The sequence below is a fragment of the Pleurodeles waltl genome, chromosome 7 (genome assembly GCF_031143425.1).
Source record: "Pleurodeles waltl isolate 20211129_DDA chromosome 7, aPleWal1.hap1.20221129, whole genome shotgun sequence".
In the NCBI taxonomy this organism is placed as follows: Eukaryota; Metazoa; Chordata; class Amphibia; order Caudata; family Salamandridae; genus Pleurodeles; species Pleurodeles waltl.
This window is the reverse complement of record NC_090446.1, coordinates 1,498,408,560-1,498,433,957: the sequence shown is the minus strand read 5'-3', so window position 1 is coordinate 1,498,433,957 and position 25,398 is coordinate 1,498,408,560. Positions and strand designations below refer to the sequence as shown.

The 25,398-nt window shown below is 44.3% G+C and overlaps 1 protein-coding gene across 2 annotated transcripts in view; it reads right to left on the bottom strand.

The window, feature by feature from the left end:
- Positions 1–729: 729 nt before the first annotated feature.
- KCNN4 (potassium calcium-activated channel subfamily N member 4) overlaps positions 730–25,398 on the bottom strand; it is a 564,485-nt gene continuing 539,816 nt past the window's right edge. For both annotated transcript variants that reach the window (XM_069201258.1, XM_069201257.1), the window contains exon 9: positions 730–3,203. The gene's annotated coding sequence lies outside the window, so the exon portion shown is untranslated. The remainder of the gene's footprint in view (positions 3,204–25,398) is intronic.

Sequence of the window (25,398 nt, the reverse complement as noted above, 5' to 3'; positions counted from 1 at the left end):
ATATGGATTCAAGAGGCCCGAGATGGCTTCAGGATTACGCTGCCTCAGTATTCAGTGCTGGCAGATTTAATTACAGCAGCCTCGTGTTTAAGAGGAGGGCTTTGAGCACCGGCACGTTTTTATTTACAAATTAAGCACTGCGCCCCCCATTAGTGAATTAGATAGCCACAAAGAGGCAAATGTTTGCAAATTGGGGCAGTGAACATGTAGACACACTGGATTAAAATGTTTTGCAAGGTATATAAAGCTCAACAGAAAAATCAACAGTGCAAACGTGGCCACTAGAACGTAAAACAGGCTGACAGACAAAATATATGGCCACACACTGACCCTATTGAGCACCCCGCCAGACACTGCCTGATTGGACTATCGGCCAGCCCCATCCTCGTCCCAACAACCCAACAAGAAAACACATTATCCCCTGGAGCACAGCTGCCCGCCTTTCCATACATAAAAAGGCTTGTTTTAGAGCCGTTTTTGCAAATGTGAATGGCCACAGTCGTTTTTTTTAAATTCATGAACATCACAAAAACCTCCACGCTTGAAAAATTGCTGAAGGCTAGGACCGACCTCCTGATGCGAGTTAGGACCTCTGTCATAAAATGGCACCAAATGATTGTAATAAACAAGCACACATCCTTTGTGCTGTATTTACACCTAAGTCTGAAATGTGTGCAGTCTGACCTACTGAAAAACAATCATTTTCTTGAGACAGGAAAGACATTCCCATTGACAGTGTGGAAGAAAAAGACTTTATTCTGACCAGCTTTGCTGTTGGGTACTCCCCTCTTACAGATTCCATTGGCAGAACAAGAAGTGGCCTTTGTCCTGTAGCGTACCTTGATGACAGGGCAGTCCTAGGAAAATGGACGTGAGTCGAATTCTGGTCCACGAGGTACAGTTTACCCAAGAACTCTGCTCTCGGGCAGAGATGCGAACCCCTAGACAAGCATGAGATACAGCACCGCCGGCTAGATTGCGCAGTGCCTTCTAAGAGCTCAGAAATGAGCTGGCCTCAAGGTAAACTGAGATTTTGAAACAGGTCAGTGTCTCCGAAAGCTTACTAGAGTGATGCATCTGTCTGATTTAGCTGAATGCCAGCACTCCACTGTGGTCCTGCTGGTTTAAAGAGACACTGGCCGATCACAAGATCTCATTAAGTTCCTGATGGGCAGTCTACATACCTCCCCGCGTTAGAAATATGGGGCCAGATGTAGCAAAGGTTTTTACCCATTCTCTGTCTATGGGAAAAAGTGTTCGTACATATGGCCCATGAGGGAGAGTACTGTCCGTCTAGACAGGAATATTCTGTAATAAGATTGAAGAGTAGTAAAATCTCGAAGACATCATTCAGGTAATTTCTCTCTGGTTTCAGTAAAAAATTTCATAAACCCAGACTTATCATTATAACTTTGAAAGAAGAGCCTTAGAGCTTCTGTAATCACTGCAGATGCTAATATTTTGACCGGGTGGTCCCAGGTTTCTTTTGATTGAAAAGATACTCCTTTTACTTATTTACAAAGCCCAGTAGTCCCTGCACTCCCAATTGATATGTCCTGCTCCTTTTTTCATTGCAACATCATCTGGAGGTCTCTGTATTTATGTCATCCCTGAGTGGTTAGACTCCTAAGCAAATCTAGTCACTTTGGTCTTGGGGCCTCTGCAGCCTTTTGCTCTCTGTAAAATCTATACAACCATGTGGTATCACAACACAGTCGTCCTAATGTAACAATCAAACTGCAGAGTAGTCTCATCAGCTGTGTGTGAATCTACAGCAATGAGATGCAAGACCCGATAGGTTTCTTCAAGCAACAATTACCTTTGCATGGTAAGCTCCACAGACTTGCTCTTCACAGCGTCTGCAGCCTCAGGGGATATGAAGGTGTTATTTTATGTGTATATCGCACTTCCACTGTGACACTTTAAAGTGATTTCACGACATAGAATTCTTAATGTCCTAGTTAACTTGACGTTCAGGTGTTAGGCTTGTGGTCTGTTCAGGTCTTCAGTCTTTGCTGCGTCTGCATCCTCTGGTGGTCTTTTTACTGTCGAGTTAACTTGGGCAGGTGGTGTTTGCATCCTCAAGTGATTTAACCCCATTGTTTCCTTGATGTCAGTTTAACGTGGCCTTATGGTATATGGAGTGTCTTCAGTCTGGTGGTATGATACTGTGGCCTCCTTGCTGTGACCATGTGATCTTCACAACATCTAAAGTCTCTGCTGAGATGACCCTCAAACTCTTATTGTAATTGTGACCTGTTGTGCGATAGGACCCTGTAATTTTCGTATTGCCATCATCACCTTTACCTGGTAGACAATCTTGAAGTTCCTGTATTGTATGCCAATTTCATTGTTGTTTCCATAAACTAAAACCAACCTTATCCTAACGCAGCAGTCCATGTGTCCAGCCATCAATTACTAAAAATTCTTGTAGAATGAACCTCCACTTGGAAAACGTGACAATGTACTTATTTGATGTTGCCTTTGATGTGTGAACAACATTCATATTTTAAGTGAAGAGCTTTAAACCAACAGACTTCAATGGAACCACCAAGCATTTCTATAATTATCAATCACTTAGCAAACCTTTCTGTAGGAAGCTTTAGATACCTTCACCACTACCAATTGTACATTCATTGGCAACCTAGTTGACTGGTGCCTGTGGCTTACCCATGCTAGAATCTGTTAACCATGTAAAACAGTTCCTCCAAATCTTCTTACCTGGCACCACATTTAATATTTATACAACAAGCATCTCTGTAACCAAGCTTATCTAGCCTTATCCTAGCAACATCCATTGTACTCAGGTAGCTAGACCTTGCTTGGTCAGTTGTCCCTGTATCTGCTGTTATGAGGGTCATAAATAATCCTTATGAACCCACCTAGTGATGTAGTACTTCAAGGCAGTTTAGGACTACTATCACTCATAATCCTGTAGCTTACTCAAGGTTCTCCCCAAAGCCACCAATGACTATGTGTCAGTAGATGATCTACAGTGGATCATAGTATCTCCACAAATGCTCTGATTGGTCACACAGTTGTGGCGAGGAGCAAAACAAGGGCCTATAATCCTGTTATAGGAAGTAGGCTGTATAACGTAGACACTGTACTGGCTGGGAAGCATCTTCACTGTGTAGTAACACCATATTTTAAGGAAGTCTGTTTAGGCAGTTATAAGATGCTTGTCACTTTTTGATGAGAATCTGAAATAGAAAGAAACACACAAATGTCAGTCCTTGGAGAATAGAAATACTAAATCCTCCACACAGAGGTGGAGATCTGTTCACACATTGCTCATATGCAGTAGATCCCTGTTCTAACCACACGTCTTCTTTATCCAAAGATATACAGAGAAGTGAACAGTGAGAATGAAACACAGAAAGTCAGACACACACATTTGTAATCAACGTAAATAAGTTCAGAAACATTTTTTTTTAAGACCTGTTATATATTATACACTTAGGAATACTGCATATGTCACAGGGTGGCCTCAGAGTTTTAGATTTATGCATGCTTCTGTGGAAACAACTAGGACTTGAAAGCTTTTTAAAAACTAAGATTATATTTTATTGTTTGGGTTCAGAGAGGAAAGTTTGAAAACTTGGTGATTTGCAAGCAGACCAATTTGCTGCACTGTACAAGTAATACATGCCCTGCTTTCTGCTCATCATTGACAGTGAATCCCTCAATACAAACCTCTGCAGCATGAAAGCATGAGAGTTATTGCCAACATTCTCCACTCATCCTGCAACCCGTCGGAGTTCCTCCATCCCTTCTATAGTCACTTTGGAAATCGTGCTTACCAAAGGCTATTTCCTCTTTGAGGCCATCAAAGGGAGCAGTGCTCACTCTGAGCATAGCGAATCTCTTCATTCACAAATTTGAATGTAAATATGTATTTTCTGACAGTAACTTTTTTCCCAATTCCATCAGCTACTGGAAAAGATATGGCAATGACATCTTTCTAATTTGGAAAGGACCCAAACCTATGTTTAATTTATGTGGGGCAAGCAACTCCACGGATGAAATTGCGAATTTCACACTACAGGAACCCAATTAATTGTACAGTACTTTCTACCCCTTCAGTCACACACTTGATCGATAAGGGCCACGCCCCTTTTTTATGCACACTACTCCACGCGTCCCAAGCCTCGCCCTCGGCCTGCCCATCGCACTTTTTGAAGCACCCGCAAGCAGACAGTGACAGTCATGATGCACCTCCCCCTTCGATTTGAGCCATGACTTGCCCACTTATGCTTTTGGTTCTCAAGCGGGAAGACAGTAGCAGCCATGTTGCACCTCAAGCCTCGCTCTGGGCTCCGGCTTCCCCTTTGTTCCATCCCCGTGTTTCATACATCCAGTGGTTAGCGGATGGACAGGGACGGTCGGATGCTCTTCTGCAACTCCCTGTGCATGGCTTCCCCCAATGAGAAAATTCAGCAACACTCCCTTTGCCTCTCATGACCGACACCAGCTGAGGCTCGATTCCTGACACCTATATAGCTGGTTAATGACCTCCGAACGACAAACGTGCTGCAGTCAGTTTTCCCTTCACGTTCTAACACGATGCTTTGCTCCAGCAAGCGCTGTATCGGAGTGCGTCCATGAGCGCGCACACGCTCAGGGTGCACGTGCTGCTCGCCAGGTAAAATTCTGACACACTGCACCTCACCGAGGCCTCTTGTGCACGCCTCACAGTTGGCTTGCAGACAAAATATACAATGACCAAATGTGCTGATTAGTTGCAGCACAGTCCAAGAGGCTGCTGCACCATTCACCCGTAATCACCACAAGGTGATAGTCACCAAAGCGGTACCACAGGATGAAACCAGGGGTCGTAGTCCTTCCAGTATCACCGGAAATGGATCCCAGGCAAAACTTCTGCAACAGTGTCATCAGTTTACCATCCCATCCTCGTCGCCAGTTTTGGGATGATGACACACAATAAAAGTGCAAGATAAAGAAAATTTATTCTGATGCCAGTAACAACCCCTGACAAGCAGCCACCTCTTCATCAACTGCCTAATCCTCTCATTGCCAGAACCTTCTTTCCTAACGTTCTAACATTCCAGGCAGGGGCAATAATGACATATGAGCAAAGAATATAACAATATTAAGAAAATGCTATGAGATGTGACGCCTGATTGTGTTTATTCATTGCAGTACCTTTTGAGGGAACTCGATATTGGTATCTGAGTAGGGGACGACAAGATAACTTGGTTTAGGTAGGTATAAGGGAGTCCCAGTGTATGGGTAGAATGAACTAGGAATGAAATCCATAGGATAGAGCCGGAGGCTCTAGAATAGTGCGAACAGGGATAGAGACTCAAGAGCGGTGGAAACCTAGAGGACAGATGTGTGAATGAATGAGGAACAATGATGCAGCCACGCCATAACATCTGCGACCCGTAAAATGATGTAACTGGGTCTGTGCATGAGAGCGAACATCAAGAGAAAAGAGCTGTTAGTCTCACCTGTATCCTTATTTCATTTTCTACCTCACACCCTCTATGGTAATATCTGGAGTACAAGGTTGGTAGAGGCCTTAATGTTCTCCTGGTCATAAATGAGATAGTGACAGAAATGGGGTAAGAAAGTTGAAACAAACAATCCCCAGCAAGGGGACACCTGCACATGCAATGTAATCAGTATGGAAGAAGGTACCTTTGATCTATGGCACTTGGATAATCTTAGAAAAAGACTACAAGAGACCAAAAGTTAGGTAGATGCAGATCTGAGGCAAGTTCTCCTGGATTTGTGTGAGGTTTATTACGACTTATGGAACATGAAAGAGACCCAGGCAAGACTTCACCTCATCCATTTGATGTACAAGGTTAGTGCTACTACCTCTGCTGCTCCGTCTCCTCCATGTTTACTCTCCCAAACGATATCCAATAAGCATTGGCAAAGCCAGTAGGTCTCTCCTTTTGGACTTATTGGTTTTTAGCAATGTTGTACAGCACCATGCAGCACTGCAGGAAGCAAACTAAAGGACATTTGCTGTGATTGAGCCATTTTGTAGGGATGTGCACTACACGTGGGCACCTACAGCACTTCCAACGTTTTTTAAAAATTAGGAGCACAAAAGCATTTGTGTGTGTGGGCAACACAGAAGAAACGGAAGGGAGAAGGCAATGTGGGAGGGCAGTAGCATAGAGGGTGCTGGTGAAGAGGAGCAACAGGGTAGAGCGAAGCAGGGCATAGGTGAGTGAAGTAACATGGAGAGGAATAGGGAAGGAGGGCCTGGATGGGAGAAAGAAAGCAACATAGAAAATGAGAGTGGGACGGAGAAGCAATTGGTGAAAGAACAAAATGGAGCAGGAGGGGGAGAAGAACATGGATGAGAAAGCAATGAGGGAAGTACACAGGGGTGAGTGCAACAAAGATGGGCAAGGAGGAGCAGCACAGAGTGCAAGGAGAGAGAAGTGGGCACAGGAGACAGCTGGGAAACACATGCACTATCATGGAGTGCTTAACCCAAACAAAAAGAGTAGTGCTTGAAAAACAAGCAGTGGAAACCAATCAATCAAAAAATATCGCAAAGAGGCTATTCTCCATGGGAGTGACAAACACAAGATTGATAAGCTGGGACACAAATAAGTAGCAGGCAAATGAGAGACACAGTAAAGCCAAACAACGGTGAGCAATGGGCCCTCTGTGTTCTTGATAAGCCCACAATATTTCTTTTGCAGGCAGACAGCTAACTGGCTGTCTGGTAGGCCTGACCCGAAAAGAAGCACAGGTAAAGGAAATTGAGGATTTATTAGGTGTCCAGAATTTTTCAATGCCAGTGGATGCCATAGAGTTAGTACCTGGAAACAGGGTATTGCAAGCTTACCAGCTGCTGGGAGGGGTACCAAAAAAGAACAGACCTATGGGTAGAGCGAATGCTGCAAAAAAGTGAGCCAAACAACTGGTGGGAAAGTGCTAGGGGACGATGTGGAGTGTGCAAGTCATGAGGTTGATACACAACACTCCTCTCTTTCAGAACCCACTCTCACTTGGAGCCCCTCCTGACTGATGCTAGACATCAACCGGGCAGGGTGTGCAGTCTGGCTATGACCTATGACAGTCTGAGGCAGACAACTACTATTCATAGAGCATGAGGCTTTTAGAGGAATCCCCACAATCACCGGACTGCACGCTCATCTAGTGATATTTGTAGCGATAATCCTCAGGATGCCCTCTATCCCTTGAGAAAATATAGTGAGGGCCAGAGGTAGTAGGCGGAGTTACCGTTCATGTCCTTTAATCCTGTGCAGGTCTTGTCTACATCAAGAAACACCCGTCTAGTATCTGTGAAAACCCGCTGCTTTTCTGTGGGGAGCTCCGGACATTGAGGCCTATTCACAAAGGTAAATTTACAAGTCCAAGTTTACTCACAAGTAAATCTACTACAGCACCCGGTAGTAACTTAACAATTATGTTCTATTCCGAGTGTAGTTGCTCCTAGGTGCAGACTCACATGTCTCCAGCCCCCTGATAAAGCCTTCTACACCAGGATTTCCTGGCAGCCCACACCTAGGCCCATATTTATACTTTTTGACGCTAAACTGCGCTAACGCAGTTTAGCGTCAAAAAATTTAGCGCCGTCTAACGCCATTCTGAAGCGCCATGCGGGCGCCGTATTTATGGAATGGCGTTAGCCGGCGCAAGCAGACCGGCGCTGCCTGGTGTGCGTGGAAAAAAACCACGTAGACCAGGCAGCGCCGGCGTTGGGAAAAAATGACGTTAGGGCGTCTTAAAATGGGGCAAGTCAGGTTGAGGCAAAAAAATTGCCTCAACCCGATTTGCGCCATTTTTTTACGACGCCCAGACGCCATTTCATGACTCCTGTCTTAGTAAAGACAGGAGTCATGCCCCCTTGCCCAATGGCCATGCCCAGGGGACTTGTGTCCCCTGGGCATGGTCATTGGGCATAGTGGCATGTAGGGGGGCACAAATAAGGCCCCCCTATGCCACCCAAAAAAAATAAAAAAATATAAAAAATTATACTTACCTGAACTTACCTGAATGTCCCTGGGGTGGGTCCCTCCATCCTTGGGTGTCCTCCTGGGGTGGGCAGGGGTGGCAGGGGGGGTCCCTGGGGGCAGGGGAGGGCACCTGTGGGCTCATTTTGAGCCCACAGGCCCCTTAACGCCTACCCTGACCCAGGCGTTAAATAGTGGCGCAAATGCGGGGTTTTTTGACCCGCCACCTCCCGGGCGTGATTTTTGCCCGGGAGTATAAATACGACGCATTTGCGTCGCCGTCATTTTTTTAGACGGGAACGCCTTCCTTGCATCTCATTAACGCAAGGAAGGCGTTCACGGAAAAAAATGACGCTATTTGCCCATACTTTGGCGCTAGACGCGTCTAACGCCAAAGTATAAATATGGCGTTAGTTTTGCGCCGAATTTGCGTCGAAAAAAAAGACGCTAATTCGGCGCAAACGGAGTATAAATACGGGCCCTAATATATACCTTCAAAATATAAGTATTACACAATTTACATAATTACATAATTAACAATTAATTATCAATTTATTAATTATCACTTAATTAGCTTCCCACCGATACCCCTACAGATCCAACAACCCACACCACATATATAACTTAAAAAATAGAATTGTTAGATAATTGACGTAATTATTAAGTAATCAAATGTTTAATAATACATTAGTAATTAATTATTACTTAACTTCTCACTCTATACCCCTAAAAACCCAACACCCTACACCTAATATATAATGTGAACAATATAATTACAGAATTTACATAATTAATAATCAATTCAATAATTAAAAATTAATTAATTAGTTGTTAAATATTTATTAGTTAATTAACTTCCCACCCTTTACCCCTACAAATTCAGCAACCCCTACCTACTTTATAACAAAAAGTATAATAACTGCACAATTTACATAATGAATAATCAACTCAATAATTAATAAATTAATAAGTAGTTGTTAATTATACTTAATTAACTTCCCACCCTGTACCCCTACAAACCTCAGTACCCGCTACAGAACTATAAATTACTTTTATCAAATAAATTAAAAATTATAAATCACTTAAAATGACAAACTATATTTAAAAATATTGTTAACAATTATACAAACAATATTTAACATATAAAATTAATATATGAACTAAAACACGTAAAGATAACAATATTTTTTACAACTATATAGGTGCACCCTTGCTCTCCCCTGCAGTCAGGCTTGGACTAGGCCTCTGCCAGGCCTTTTTCCCAGCTCTACCCAGTCTGTGCCAAGGTCTCCTGCACAGGATCCTTGACTGCTGGCCTGCCCTCGCTGGTCCCCCGCCCCCTGCACCACCCTCCTCTTTCCGCTCCTGCCTCCCCAGCAACCCTCCCAGGACCTATTTAATGGAGGCCACTGCCCATCTTTGCCGGTCCGCATCTGGACCGTGCCCAGCACCAGGAACTGTGGATCTATGGACCCTTCTTAGGCACTCCACCATTGAGCTCCACGCCCTGAACACCCGGATGCAACAACTGCTGCCTGGCATCGCCCCGCAACACAGCAGGACCTTTCAGCTGTCGTCACCGCCGCCTCACCGCCACACCAGCTTGGAGCACCCCCCCTGGACCCATCTCCTCAACGCCAGCACCGACCAAAGCGGGCAAACTCAGCTGCATTCTTCTAAATGCTAGAGCCCTCTGCAAGCACACCACCGAAATCTGGGACTCCATCTTCTCCATCGCACCCAATGTAATATTCATCACCGAAACCTGGATCACCTCAGCATCCGCTCCAGACATCGCCATTGCAACACCCTCCAGATACACGCTGAAACATCAGGACTGCCCCAACAAACACTTAGGCAGCATCACCATCATACACCAGGAATCGATTATATCGGCACCTTGGGCTACATATCACCAAGCCCGGGGACCGGAATCAGCAATGCCATTGAAGATTTCATCACTCCTTTCACCTCAAAATCCAAACACTACATCTTCCTGGGAGGCTTCAACTTCTACCTGGAAGACCTCACCGACACCAACTCCACCAACCTTTTGGAAAGACTGGAAAACATCGGCCTCAAGCAGCTAGTCACCGACCCCATGCACATAGCAGGACACACGCTGGACCCCATTTTTTCATCCAGCAACATAATTAGATACACCCACGCCTCGGACCTCACCTGGACGGACCACTCCATAGTACACTTCACCATCACCAGACATCCCCAACCGCCACAGTGCACCCCCGCACTTCCGCAACTGGAGCAAGGTTACAATGGACCGATGCCCTCTGCGCCACTTAGCACAACTACCCCCCTCAACCAGGACCAAGCAGTTCAGAACTTTGACATCTGGATCTCCAATGCCACTGACTGAGTTGCTCCCACCATAACGGCCAAATTGCACAGACCAGCCATAGAAGCTAGCTGGTACACCGCGGAACTCAGAAGGTCAAAACACAAATGCAAACAGCTGAAGAGAAGATGGCACTCCAGCAGGAATTAAATCGACATATGAATTTAACGTCAGCCCTCAACAACTACCACCGGTAGATCAAAACAGCAAAGAGGAAGGTCCTGACCTTCCAAAACAAGACCAGCACCAACCAAATCAAGGAACTCTTCACCATTGTCAGACACTTGACCTGCCCCGCAGCCACCGAAAACTCAATCCCCGCAACACATAAGCTCTGCGACGCACTTGACGATCATTTCCACAACAAAGTGGCCACCAAATAAAAGAACTGTGATCCCCTCCGCCCTCCAGCACATCCAGCCTCCAATCAACCACCATCACCGACCACCCGCTCAATGCCTGGAAACAAGTCAACGAAGATGACACAACTGCCCTTGTAAGCACCATCCATTTCCAACATGTGCATTGTCATTAATAATCTTTGCTTTGTTGAATACTTAAAGACCTCAGTGGGCCCTTCAATCAAATTAAACATGATCTGCACGAATTACATGATCCCCATTGTGGCCCTATTGAGTGAGCTATAATTACATTACAATGAATAACAGCACAAGAAAGATTCATACTTTCAAAATCACGAGAATGATTCATTTTTTCAAAATCACCCAAATGCTTAAACACACAAAGGGCCTCATTAGGAGTTTGGCGGATGGTTTTCACCGTCCACCGAACCTCCGACAGGGAGGTTGCCGCTACTCAGGCTACCTCCCTGTCGGACCCATTAAGAGTTTACCGCTAGGTGAGGTTTCCGCCCACTGGCCTAATGGGAAACAGGCTACAACATTTTCTCCGGCTCAAAATTGAGCTAGCGGCAATCCTGTCACTGGTGCTGGGTGGAGGACCCTGTACTGCCCATGCCCAGGGCATGGGCAGTGCAGGGGCCCCCCTCCACCTGTTCTCTGCCTGCCTTTTCATGGCGGTGTTACCGCCATGAAAAGGCTGGCGGAGAACTAGGTCGTAATCCTAACATCAGCGCTGCTTGTACCTGCCCTGGCAGATTACGATCACCGCCAGACCGCCGGGATCCAAGATCCTGGCAGAGCTGTCAGTAATTAATATGGCGGTCGTACCGCCGCATTGGCGGCGGTCCAGCCCGACACGCTCATAATGCGGGTCAAAGTAGCTAATGTCAACAGCTTGAACTGCCCATCAGACACTGGCCATAGGGCTTCTGTTTACTTTAAATGCACTCGTAAACCGATTCAGCTCTGCCTGCGTTTTTTTTTAATGTTCAATAGTCAAATGTTTATGAATTAACTGTGTTTGTTTCCCCCTGCAGCCTTTCCAAGGAATAACACCTCAACATTTATGAAGTAATCTCGTATTTTCTCCGTAACTTTGGGTGAGATATTCTTCACTGTAATAAATGCCCCTTCATCCTGAATCACAAACATATCTGTGCCAGTACCTTAAATCCGATGTACACAATCTGCCAAATAATATCTTGCTTTTAAGTCCCCATCGCTAGGCATGTGGCCATGCGGTGCCCAGCTCTGATCCATGGCGTAATCTTTGGGTGTGAAAAGATGGCCAGTCACAGGGAGAAAGTTCCCGCAAGAGAGTCCTTGAACCTCAGCGTTGCATGCTCACTGTTGCATCAGCCTCCACCTCAACTCCAATCATCCAAATCCATGTACGGGTGCACGCCGACCTAAAGAATCCAACAATGTGAGTTTTTGCCAGCCTGCACCTGAACACTGGTGGTGCACGTTGAGATGCTTCCACTAGCGCCTTTCAATCAGTCAATCAGTGCTAGTAAAGCGCGGCTACTCACCCGTTAGGGTCTCGAGGCGCTTGAGGGGGGATTGCTTTTTTCCCCATTTCCCTAATAAAATGCCACAGCAGCAACCCTCGGAGTGGCGGTAATCCTTGGGTACATGTGGGGCAAAGCTATGTCTATAACTACATATTCATGTAGATCCATAAAAGACCTTAACGCAAGACCGCTTCTGCCGTTGGTCTGTTTGAATATCATTTATGCTTTCCTTCTATCTTTGACAGCATACTGCATGGGGTAATCGCTCAGTCATCATCATAGGCTCTCCTGCCCTATTTTGTGATCGCATGTGCAAATCGACATATAAATTAGTGCCCTTCAGTGTCAGGGCTGGCTGGCCTGCCTTTTAATTTTCCTTTTGTCTTCTTTTACAGCTCCCCTTTAATTAATTTGGGCCGTTTACGACTTTGGTGGTCTGACCACTGGACCGTCAAACCCGCAGGGATGAAGCCGCAGTAAAGCCGGTGGCCTCACCCCGTTGTATTATGATGTTTCCACTGGGCTGACAGGCGGAAACGTCATATTATGACAGTTTCCACCAGTGAGTCCAGCGGAAACAGTGTGGCAGCATTGGCCTGAGCTCCCTTAAGAGAGCCAAGGCCAATGCCGACGCACACCAGCACCCTCGGAATGCGCGCTGGCTGCATAGCAGATAGTTCCCATTCTGAGGTTGCTGGCAGGGGCCCCTGAACTGCCCACTAAAGAGTTGGGGGCAGTACAAGGGTCCCCTGTGGCCCCCAGCACTGGCTTTCTGCCATTCTTTCCGTTGGCAGAAAGCGAACTCATGATCAGCACAGCGGTGCTGTCCTGGGCACCCCCAAGGCTGACCATGACTTCGACCACCGCCACCACGTCTGGATCAGTGATCCTGGTGGTGGCGGCGGTCTCCTGGTGGTCTGACTGCCAGAATCATAATCTGGAGGTTTGACTGCCAGGAGTGCAGCGATCCCTCCGCCATTACGAGTTTGGAGGTCTGAAGACAGACAAAAATCAGGCCCATTGTGACTCCTCTATATATTTTTTTGTAAGAGTATATACTACAGCTCCATAGACAGTACTAACTGACTGCTTGCTAGCCTCTCGTTACACCTGCAGTGCGCCACATCCAAAGCGGCCCAGTTCCTCTGAACAAGGTAACCATTATGAAATGCTGTTTTCCACAGAGTATCATTGTTGTATCATTTCAAGATAGCCAACACTTTGGTTCTAAACTTGCCAGCCGTGGTGGAGTTAAAAAAAAGACTATTGGCAGTGCCGCTGCATGGCAGACACCCGCTGCTATGTTTAGTTTTTTTTTATTGCAAGCATATATCCCCCACATTTAGACAATAACGTTATCTTTTTTCTACTTGCAATATTTTAACTTATCCTGTTTATGTTGTTGAGTGTGTGTTGCTGTGGTTAAGTCAGAAGCTGAATGCAAGAATGAATCAGCGAATGGTTGAATGGATGTGTGAGTGCAAAGATGAATAACAGAGCGCGTTTATGATGAGTTACTGATGTCTAAATCCATCAATGCCACAAAAGGCACTTTCATTTATAGACTGTACCTATTGGCATTGCCAGTGCTTGTTGCTGTAATGTCCTGTTTTCATGTTGACACATACACACACACTCATACACACACAGATGAAAGTAACAGTGATACATGCAAAGAGTGTCAACATCTTACACTGGAGACAGTAGTTTCCACCTCACTGAAAGTAGGACATGATTTTTAAAAGCTAGCACTCTTGAGCTTGCAGCAGAAGCACAAATAATGGAAAATGTGCATTTTCAACTTAATTGATTACTTGTGCACTGGCCAACATATATAGGGAAGTAATAGTGGTATTTTTGCATGTTAAAGTATGATCAGATAAAGCGAAGCATTTATTGCTGAATTCCCAATAAAACAGTGGAGTTCTTCTGTTGAGAGGAATCTCAGAGTTTAGCCCTAGGTGTACCAGTAAGAGCTTTGCACAGCTCAGGTCCTTCAGGTTTGTTATTAAATGTGAGACCACAGTGGCCATCTTGTATTAAGTGCCTTTCTTTTTACAATGAATGGGAGTTATGGTGCTGTTTGCTGGTACACAGGCTAGGTACATAAAATAGGTATTGTTTATTTTATCAACTATTCGATTAAAAAAGGCTGTCAGGCAGCTAGAGTTGTCAGACCATACCTAAAAAGAGTTACCTCAAGTAGGCAATAGGAGGGTACAACTCATCCAATCAGAAAACTGTGACAGCAAAATGCTTGCGGCAAGATAAATACAAGAATAGGAAGGAAAGCCATCTGATCAGCGGCAAGGAAGTAAGACAGACGGCATCCAATCAAGAGCAAGGCGCTAACCCTAGCCTAACCCTAGCCACTCTCTATGCATACGTAATGTACTGGAAATAAATGGTCTGACTAGCAGAAGTTGGCTGTAGCTGGGACCTAAAAAAGCTACATTTAGACTTCTTCAACATTAGAGGAGTCTTTCTACTCATGCAGTTGCACAAAACCAACAATATGTCAAAGGTTGAGAAATGTTACTGGTAACTAATACAATTAAGAAATGTATTTTTCCATGTTTAAAATTATGCAAATGACTCAGGTGGGACTGCAGATGTTATTTCAAGGCCCTGTCTACATTGTCTCGCCTATCACCAGTCATCCAACCAGATCCGAGTAGCTCTGCCAAATAATTAATTTCAGTTTCTGTCCCATTGATTTGAAGACATCTGCTTCATTCTCGATGCCCCAGAGCCTGGCTCTTGTTACTTCAAGGTTTCTATTTTTTAATCACCAATTGGGTGACATCAGCATATGACACAATCTCTAGGCCTAAAGACCTGACAACCCTTGCTGGAGGGGCCGCATAGATATTAACGATGATGGGACTCATAGGGTTTACTGTGGCACTCCCCGTGTGTTGCTGATGGACCTAGATTAAAAAGAGTGAATGAAAACCACTTGAGATGTATCCTCTAGGAAGTCCCTCAGCCGGGCCAGGGAATGTGCATGAACCTGATGTTGAAAAGTCTTTCAATCAGAACCGCATGTGAAAACGTATCAAAAACTGCAGAAAGATCTAAGTGGAGCACAGTTTCCTTCATCGAGGATGCTCCTGACAGCATCAGTCACTGCCAAAAGAGTAGTTTCTGTGCTGCGGCTGCCCTAAAATCTGACTGTGAGGGGGTCCGGTGTGTGGTTGGTCTCTCGGTATTGATACAACTGCTTGTTGATAATGTTCTCCATAGCCTTGGTGGGGAACAGCGGCAGCAAGATCGGGTGGTAGTTGGTGAGTGGCAGAGCCAGATGTGGATTTAAAAAAAATAGGGAGCTATATGCATGTTTCCAGGCTCTTGGCATCTTATCCATTTTTAGTGAAAGATTGATATGATTGGTCAAATGTGGCACAAACGAGGACGAATAGACGAAAACAGACCTAGCATGGTCCATCAGTCGTCCCGGACTTCGCTGAGGAGATCAGATCCCGAACCTCCTCAGGAGACATTAGTGCAAACCTTCTCAGCTGACACAGTGCAGTGAGAGTACTTGTATATTTTATTAATCTTATTATGGAACAGAAGTGCGAATGATTCTTACAGTTCTGGAGAGACAGTGATCAACAGCCTGCAAGAGAGGGCTGTGTGAGATATTAGTGTATTAAAAAGCTCCTGAATCCTGCCAGCCAGGAAGCTCCTCCATGCCTCCCTTAGATACTTCTGATAAATACTTAGGAGTATTTGTAAGATATTTAAGCTTGAGATTAGATTCTCTCGAGTTTCTCGTTTCTCTCTTCTAAGCTTGTCATTGCACCATTTAGCCTTGTGTTTATGTTGTCTCGTTTTAAAAGATTTAAAATTGACCACTATATCTAGGTCATTAGTCAGAGACCTAGATACACTGAGGCAGCTGGTCTATGTCATTGATGCCTGCCAAATACTGAAACTGTCAGCAGGCCCATAGATTGACATGATTATTTTTCACTCATGGGCGAACAGTGAGTTCTTCTCAATATTGAATATATTGGAATGTTTCCTCAGCATGATTCGGAAAGTAATAAGGAAATGATCCATCCTGGTAAGTGGCATAGTTGGACCTACCTCTATGCAGGTGGTGTTACTAAATACGAGCTCCAGCATATGGCCAGCAACATTTGTGGGACCACAAAACTCTGGTGCCAATCTAACTGTTCGTGGGTCCCCTGTCAACTGAGTGACTTCACTGTCTTTTGTGTTTTCCCATCCTAGTAAAAATCCCCCACCAATGAAAGGCTGTCAGCCCCAACAATGCAGGAGGGATGCAAATCTAACAACAATAAACTAAACACTGTCTTCGAACCGGGGGGGGGCAAACGAAAGCCCCTTATCCTGGTGTTATGCAGGGGGAACTCAACTTTGTAAAGATGGCACCCAATAATAGAAACATTTAGGGAATGTATTTATACTGTGAGGATGAAAAAAGAATTGTCAGATTCTGCTAACTATTCTGGCTGTGTACATACTGTATAGAGGATTGCAGATCTAGGTAGAGCCCCCTATAGACGAATACTCCCTAAGCATAGTTGCTTACAAACAAGGTTATTTATGTTTATAAAGTAATAATACAACACATTATGCCTTCACCTTTCAAATCATATTATTAGGTTTTTCAATGAAGCGGTGCCACAAAACCACCATACACCGGTATATAACACAGTTTGTGGCCAAAAGAGGGATGGCTTATATCTGCGCGCGCTTCACAGCTTGTTGTATAAAAGTTGCCTTCACTTTTATGCTGTTTGGGAAAAAGATTTTAAAAGCAATGGCGACATCTAGTAGCAGCCTTGTTGTATTACACCCTTGTGCTGCAAAGTAACAGCTTGTGCTACCCTCGTGTGGCTAACTCCGAGGCATCTAGTTCTAGCCTCATGTATGAACAGGGATTTCTAGCAACAGTTTGTGCTACTGATTAGCACGTTAAATTCAGATCTGTTGACTTTGCCATTGCGTGTTGCACTGTTTTCAAGCAAAAACAATAGATCCAGGTCTTATGGACTAACTACAAGGGATTGCACCTTCTCTTCCCATATGTCCATAACTGCCTCTGGAGGGCTCAATTACGGTTTCGGAAATCTAGTCCAGCCATATGCAGGCATTTAAACTCGTATTTAAATAAAAGCCATCACTGATATTTGGATGAATGCAGTGATGTTTATTTATACAGCGCTAGCTTTGGAGCCGATATTATCTATTTAGACCAAGATGGAATTTGATGTTAAGGACTGTAAAAAAAGCTTCAGAGAGAGGTTGACTGCTCTCAGCTTTAGTATATTTTTATGCCGTAATTGCTTCACTTTTCAGTCATTCTCCTTGCACAGCCCATTGGTACACGTGCAACCCATCCATACATTAAGGCATTCATTACAATTACCGTGGAAGAAGGTATTTCCAGTAGTTGGCTCTTGTCAATATAGCCTTCTTTTACACCTTAATGGAATACGTACAGGCCTACTGGAGAAAGGCTAGTTTATCCCACCTAGTCTCCTGTTCACTTGCCCCACTGATCTTCTCCTGCATTACCATCAAGTTGGGTCTATTGTTTTGTACAATGAAAACACAAAATAAAACCTCCGAGTCCACAGATGTGCATTTAGGGTTGGATGGGGTTTTCATGGTTTGACATTGCTTGGCCATGGCAGTTTTTAGGATGGTTACATCATCACATTTGTGTTCCCACTAGACGTTGGTGATGGCATCACGTAGTCCTTTTGTTAACTTGCAGAAGGACCATGATGTGTAGCTTGCACTTGAGGCCCAGTTTGTGATCTTTGATGTATTTACTTTGCTGGCACCACAGCCTTTTAATGTTGATGTTCAGCTTTACTGCCTAATGGCTGGGTACCAAAGCCTGCCATAACCTAAAGCAAAGTGCTAATCACTAACCTCCCTTGCGTGTTGATTTGTTTTAGTTTGCTCTCATAAGGTGGTCGGATTTACAGCTCTTTCTGTTTGCAGAATAAATACTTCTGGGCACATTGGGATTTTTGAAGAACAACGAAAATACTGTTGCTTTGTCAAAAGTAACTACTATGGATTGTCTTTAATTTCACCAGTTTGAGTGTAAACATGATCTTTTCATCATACTTCACGTTGAAGGTGCAGCATACATCTGCTAGAGCAGTCTGTTAAACAAAGAGGCCCTTGTTGGTCTCATGGAAGACCTTTTGTATACAATTACTCGGAGTTGGCTTTGGATCCGCCTATAGCTTTTCACTGGTTGCTCTCTTGTCAATTTGTTTGCTTCTTATTGAAAGGCTTTCCTTCTTATTCTTCCACGTGCCACTCCCCTGAAACTTACACAGCTTCTATACCATCCTTCTGAATGATTAGCTTGTATCCACCCATAACTCACATCATGGAAATACCTTTTCATTGAATACTCCCTAGGAGTGATTGTTTGTTCCTTGTCCCCCCCAATATGAAGCTTCTCCTCACAGCCCCATCCCCTGCGCCCACAGTGTTCCACCTCACTTACCCCAACCGGTCCTTAAAAGCATAGCAAAAGACATATATTTTTCTGAGGTTCATTAAATGAAAGAGACGACTTTATGTGGTTGATTTAGTTTTATCCCCTGTACTGCACATGACAAATGAAACCCCGGGCACTGACGAACTAAGGCAGTATTTATCTTGCTGGGGAACAGACTGCTACACGTTTGCTCTCCAGGCTGCATCAGATCACTAAATGGCCATAGCATTTGTTTCCGTCGCGAGTCTGTGGAGAGGAAATTAAGACATGATGGCCATGAATCTCTTTTCTTTAAATTCTAACATTTCCTTATAAAAATCTTGCATGGAAAATGTTTGGAAAATAAACCATACAGTTTATAAAGATTGAATTCAATTTACAGTTTTGAAGTACTGTAAAATATGTGTTTACTTTTCCTCCTGTAATTTACCTTTTTCTTCATTTTTTTATAAAGTTTTCCAAACAAATATTGGTAGAGCAATAACTTGGCACTTACACTATAAAGGCATAACCTATAGGCTTTGCTAGTGCTTGATAATTTTTATTATTCTTATTATGATGATTGGGATTAATTATGATAATGATGATTATTATTACCATTGAAACACCTACATGTAATTAAATGAATAACCTTTCTTTTTCTTCTACGTGACTGGATTATTTGCATTTCATGCTATGGATTGTAATCAAGAAGCATAAACAATTTACTGCATCAAATATAATAAACCACTCACCTATAAGGGAAAGACTGATTTTTTATCAACAGAGTGAGTTTTTCCTTCTCGTTATAATACAATGATTTGGGAATAAAAAGTTGAGAAACTACTTTAAATAACAGACAAAAATGTGATGTCCTGGCGTATCTAAGTTACCAGACATCATCTACCTACTTACCAACCATATCCACCATGCATATTCTACCATATGTAACCTCTTATACCTACCATTCCCCCTCCCATATCTACCTTACCAAACCAGCTATACCTACCTTACTTACTTAACTTACCAAAAATACTTATTTACCATGCCTAACCTATTATATCTATCAAAACTTACCTACAGTACTTACCTACTGCTCCTACTTCCCATAGCTACATATCATACCTACCATATATAACCTACTTTACCTCCATACTGGGCATACTACACCACTGTTACCTACCATGTCTAACTTGTCATACTTAACTTGCCTATTATGCCTATACTAACAAACTTAACCTGTCATACATACCTACCAAAACTACCTACTATACCTACGTACTCACCATACCTTCTTACCTATCATACAACCCCACCATATCTTGTAACCAATCAGACACACGCACTATACCTACCATACCTACCAACAAAACCCATCTATGAAACCTGCCACACTTAACTGACCGTACCTGTCTGAACATATCTACCCTGCTAATCTACCATACCTTTCATACATACCTACCAGACCTAACTTATGAAACCTAACCTACCTACCACATCTAAATTAAGACACCTAATATACTACATATAAAACCTACATACTTACTTTACCTTACCTACAATATTTACCAACAATAAATACCTACCATCACTACCACACCTAACTACTTCCAAATCTTACAATGCCTTACCCACTAAAACGTATCTGTATTCCATGCCAAACATATATATCTACCATATCTAGCCTACTATGCCTACTCTACCATTCCTACCTTATAATACCACACCTAACATATCATCCCCACCTGCCCACCCTACCTCGCCTACCTATCATTTCCTGTATTACCATGCCTAACCAACCACGTCTATCATAACTTACCATACCTAACCTAGCCTCACCTCTGCAGGACATATATCTTGCGCCTGCGTGGTTTTGTGAAAAAAGGCAAACGTTATGACCATGAGATCTCTAGTGAGGCCTTAAGGAATTGCAGTGGGCTATAGAAAACACTTTTATTCAAATTGAAAGTCACGGCCTAAGGGGAAGTGGCAAGCACAGCTTTTGAAGGGCATGATCGTGTGAGTGTCATGATCTGGGGCCCACGCTCACCTTTGTATGCCAGGAAGGCATGGAGATGTGCTCCTCCAAACTTCAGTAGTGCTTGAGACTTCTGCTGCGGAGGAGGTTCTCAGTACACCTGGAGTGCAGGTGCCACTTCGTGTGACGTTTCGCTGCTGCAATACATGCACTGTGCAAAATATGGAATTGGAATCAAAACAAACTACATTTTCCAGAGTGCCTAGGGATCCTCTTGAGACTTGCAATGGTGGCAGCCCTCTTAGACCCGGGAATACATGTCTGCTGTGCCCCGCTAGGCAATCATGATACTTAGTTGCTGCAGCTCTAGTACTGGTGCAAGGAAACTGGACTTCATTACACATTGACCAAGAGTTTTCAAACAATTTTTTCTCAGAGAAGTATTCTGGATAACTATTAGAGACCTAGGCCCTGATTTAGAGTTTGGTGGCTTTGGAGCTGGAGGTAAGTCTTGTTCTGGGGGCCTTCCAGGACGACAAGGGTGTTTCTGAAGTTCCTTGACTGGGGCTTCCTTCTGGTCAAGTTGCAGCTCTGGGTGAGCTATTTTTGCTGTTGTACGACGTGCACTGACCAGTACCTGGGGCACTGGCACAACTCAGCCACAGGAGGGGGCAGTGCCACCAAAGTTGGCACACTTGTAGGTCTCGTCCGGGCTGCCGTTGGTGTGTCATCGGGTCCGTCTGCGACTTCCGGTTGCGGAGATATCGTCTGGTCGGTGAAGTGACCCTCACCGGTTTGCTGGTTCTTTGCAGGTTTCTTTAGTTTCTTGAGTGGTGCATCCACTCAGGAGGGAGATCTCGGGCTATTTGTGAGGCCTGGAGGTCCTCTGGGTCTTCTGAGGTCGGTCCAGTGCTCAGCTCCTCCGCAGCGGCGACTGTCGGGACTCTGGTGCAGCAAGCAGGAGTCTTGGAGCCCCTTCCGGTGCAGCAGGTCCTCTGTTCTCGTGCTGTTGGGTTCTTTGATGCTGTCTTCTTTTCTTCCTTGTGAATCTGATTTCTTGGTCTAGGGGAGCCCACTAAATACTGAATTTAGTGGCCATTTTAGGGGGCACCTGGTAGTGTCCAATGGGACACTTACACTTGGGTGGCTACACCCACTACAGTTACCACTTTCTGTTGGAAGGGTCACTACCCTAAACCTCATTCGCTATTTTCCTTCCATACAACGTGGAGGAAAATGAATTGGCGGTCCACTTCACCTGCAAGCTCCTAGAGGTGGTGCATGCTCAGTGGGAACCCTCCTCCTACCCTTTGTGTAGTTTTCCGCCTTTGCTCCCGCCAAAAGTGGGGGGTGACAAAGGGGGAAGCCATCTGCTGCTAGCAGCAGGCCTGGGGCTTGGGTTTCAAGGGCAATAGCCCTATGAAGCCCACTGCCAGGAGAGTGCACATTGCTGAGGGAGGGGGTGTTAGCTCCCCCACTCAAGAAGGACATTGTCTTACAAACCAGAGAGACATGGCTCTCCCCCAAGGTTTGTATGTTGTCTGTCTGGAGGTGGCATGCTGGATGAAACCAGTCAGCAACCATGCCAGTTAGTTTAGCTTTTGCAGGGGGCAAATCTAAGGTGTCCCCTGGATACATTTATGGATAAATCCAATGCTGGTACCATTTTGGATTTATCTTCCTAAGTTGTTTGATGCCAAACAACCCAGGGTGCAGAGTGGCCATCATGTAGCTGAGGAACTGGTATTTGACAAGTGTCCAGTACATGTAGTCAAAGTGGTTGCTCTGTTCACTTACTATGTCCCTTGTTTGGCAAGGACACAGTGGGGGCATATTGCTTATGCAACTATGCCCTCACATAGAGTATGGTGCACCCTGCCTTAGGGCTGAAAGGCCTGCCAGAGGGGTGACTCACCTATAACATATGCAGGGAAGGTACACAGGGCACACAGGGAGTGTGCCAAGTTGAATTTTTCATTTTAGGTTTGCCCAAGAACACTCAGCCTGCAATGACAGTGCTGGGTGCAGGGCCCTAGAGGGTGGCACAATCAGTGCTGCTGCCCTCAGGGGCCTACCCCTAATATCCCATGCACTGGGTCCTGGTGTACCCCTTTACTAGGGTCTTACAATGATATATAAGAGTGTATCCAATTGTGCCAAGCATCACAACAGATTTGGGGAAAGCACTCTGGCCAACTGAACCTGGTTAGCAGGGGCCCTGGGCACGACAACTTCTAGGACGCATCAACATCAGGCAAAAAGTGTGGGCTAACAATGCAAAAAGAGGGCTCCTCTCACAAATATAGTGTTAGTAAGAGATTTCCGTGCATATGAAGTGTAATAAAATACTGTAACGGCCACGGGTGTCCAGGGAGTTGGGCAGACGCATGTAAATCTACACTTCTTGCCACAAACAGATGCTTGTAGGGTTATAACACAATCCATTCGATGGCATATGTGGCTGTAGTTACACATGCTCTGCACAGACTGTAAAATCGTGCCATCCCAAAAACAGTGCCTAACCTGTAGGTGTTGCAGTTGTTTGAAAAAGAGTTGAAGCACAGCTTGTCCAACATTTGCTTGTTGGTGTGTGAAAACATCCACATAATAATGTTTAGTAAATGTGTGCGGATTTGACCATGTGGCTGCTCTGCAGATGTCAAATATTAGTATATTACCCAAAAATGCCATAGATGCACCTGTTTTACGAGTTGAGTGTGCTCTAGAAGGTATGGTTAGAGTTCTTTTAGCTTTAGTATAGCATGTTTGGATACACTTAATGATCCATCTAGATATACCTCCTTTAGATATATATAGCCTTCCCTATATGTGGAGGTGAGAAAGACACAAAGAGTTGTTTAGTTTTACAAAAGTATTTAGTTCTATCAATATAGTACATTAAGGCTTTTTTAACATCCAAGGTGCGTAGAACTCTTTCTGCAACTGAACTAGGTTGAGGAAAGAAAATGGTAACTCAACCGATTGGTTCAGATGAAAAGTGGAAACCACTTTTGGAAGAAATTCTGAGTTGGTGCGAAGGACTACCCTATACTTATGTATTTGGAAAAAAGCTTCCTCTAATGTTAATGCTTGAAGCTCACTCACACATCTTAGTGAAGTGATTGCTATCAAAAAAGATACCTTTCAAGAGAAAAACCGGTGTGGACAGTTGTGTAAAGGTACAAATGGAGGTCTGGTGAGTACAATATTAAGATTTCACATTGGTGCTGGTGGCACCCTAGGTGGGATTACCCTCTTAAGACCATCCATAAATGCATTAATAATTAGAAGTTTGAATAATGATAAATGTTGTCTGTTCTGTTGATACGCTGCTACTGCTATAAGGTGCAATCATATTGAAGTATATGCTAGCCCACAAGTTTGTAAATAGAGCAAATAGCAAACAATATTTTGAATAGTTACATTAAATGGAACAATGTGTTTGTTTTGACAATACATAACAAACCTTTTCCATTTAGTGGCCTAGCATGCTCTGGTTGTGGGTGTGCGTGCTTCCTTAAGAATGGTCATGCATTCTGGAGGTAATTGTAGGTATTCAAAGTATGACCCCAGGAGCCAAATTCAAGGTTGAGTTCTTTGGGATTTGGGTACCTGATTTCTTCATGGTTATGAGTGAGAAGGTCCGGGCATAGGGAAAGCTTCTTGTGTGGAACTACTTAAAGTTCAAGTAGTGTTGTGATCCGTGGTTGGCATGCCCAAGTAGAAGCCACCAGAATGAGGGTGAGACAGGACTGTCTGAGTTTCCTCACCACAAAGGGAAGGAGAGGGTGAGGTGGAAAACCGCATACAAATATCCCTGACCAACTCATCCGTAGAGCATTGCCCTTGGAGAGAGAGTGTGGGACCCTGGAGACGCAGTTTGGCCATTTTGAGTTCGTTTGCTTTTGCAAACAGATCTAATTGTGGAAACCCCTACTGATGGAAGTATTTCTGTAGGATTTTAGGGTGGAGCTCCCATTTGTGGACTTGTTGCTGCACCTTGCTGAGTAGATCTGGAAGACTGTTGTCAGTCCCTGAGAGGTGTTCTGCTGACAACTGAATGCGATAGTGAATGCCCAATGCCAGATTATCTGAGCTAGTCGAGACAACTGTAGAGAGTGCCCCCCCCCGTTTCTGTAAATAAAACATGGCTGTTGTATGGTCCATCTGAACTAAAACAGTTTTGCCTTGCAGATCAATCAGAAATGCTTTGACTGGTAGATGAATAGCTTGATGCTCCAAGCAATTTATATGTAAAGCTTGATGTTTGGTGTCCCACAATCCCTGTATTGAGAGTCTGTGTAGATAAGCACCCCAAACTGTCAGGGGTGCATCGGCTGTGAGAGTGATCTATAGAACAGGGTCTAGAAATGGCCACCCTTTTGTGAGATTTTTTGTGTTCCACCATTGCAGAGAGAGGTGCATGCGGCTATGTACCAACTAGATCATGTAATTGATCCTGTGCTTGAGACTATTGAGTCACCAGACACTCCTGCAGCGGACGCATGTGTAGGCGTGCATATGGCACTATTGCAATACAAGATGCCATCATTCCGAGAATTCTCTGAACTATTCATACTGGAATGTGCTGATTGGGGGTAACTCGACTCAACAGAGTTGTTATATTCTGAATCCTGCTTTGGTTTGGGTAGGCCAACCCAAAGAGTGCTTAGAACAGCTCCTAGATAGGGCTGTATCTGAGACAGTTGTAGCTGGGATTTTTGTATGTTGATGGTA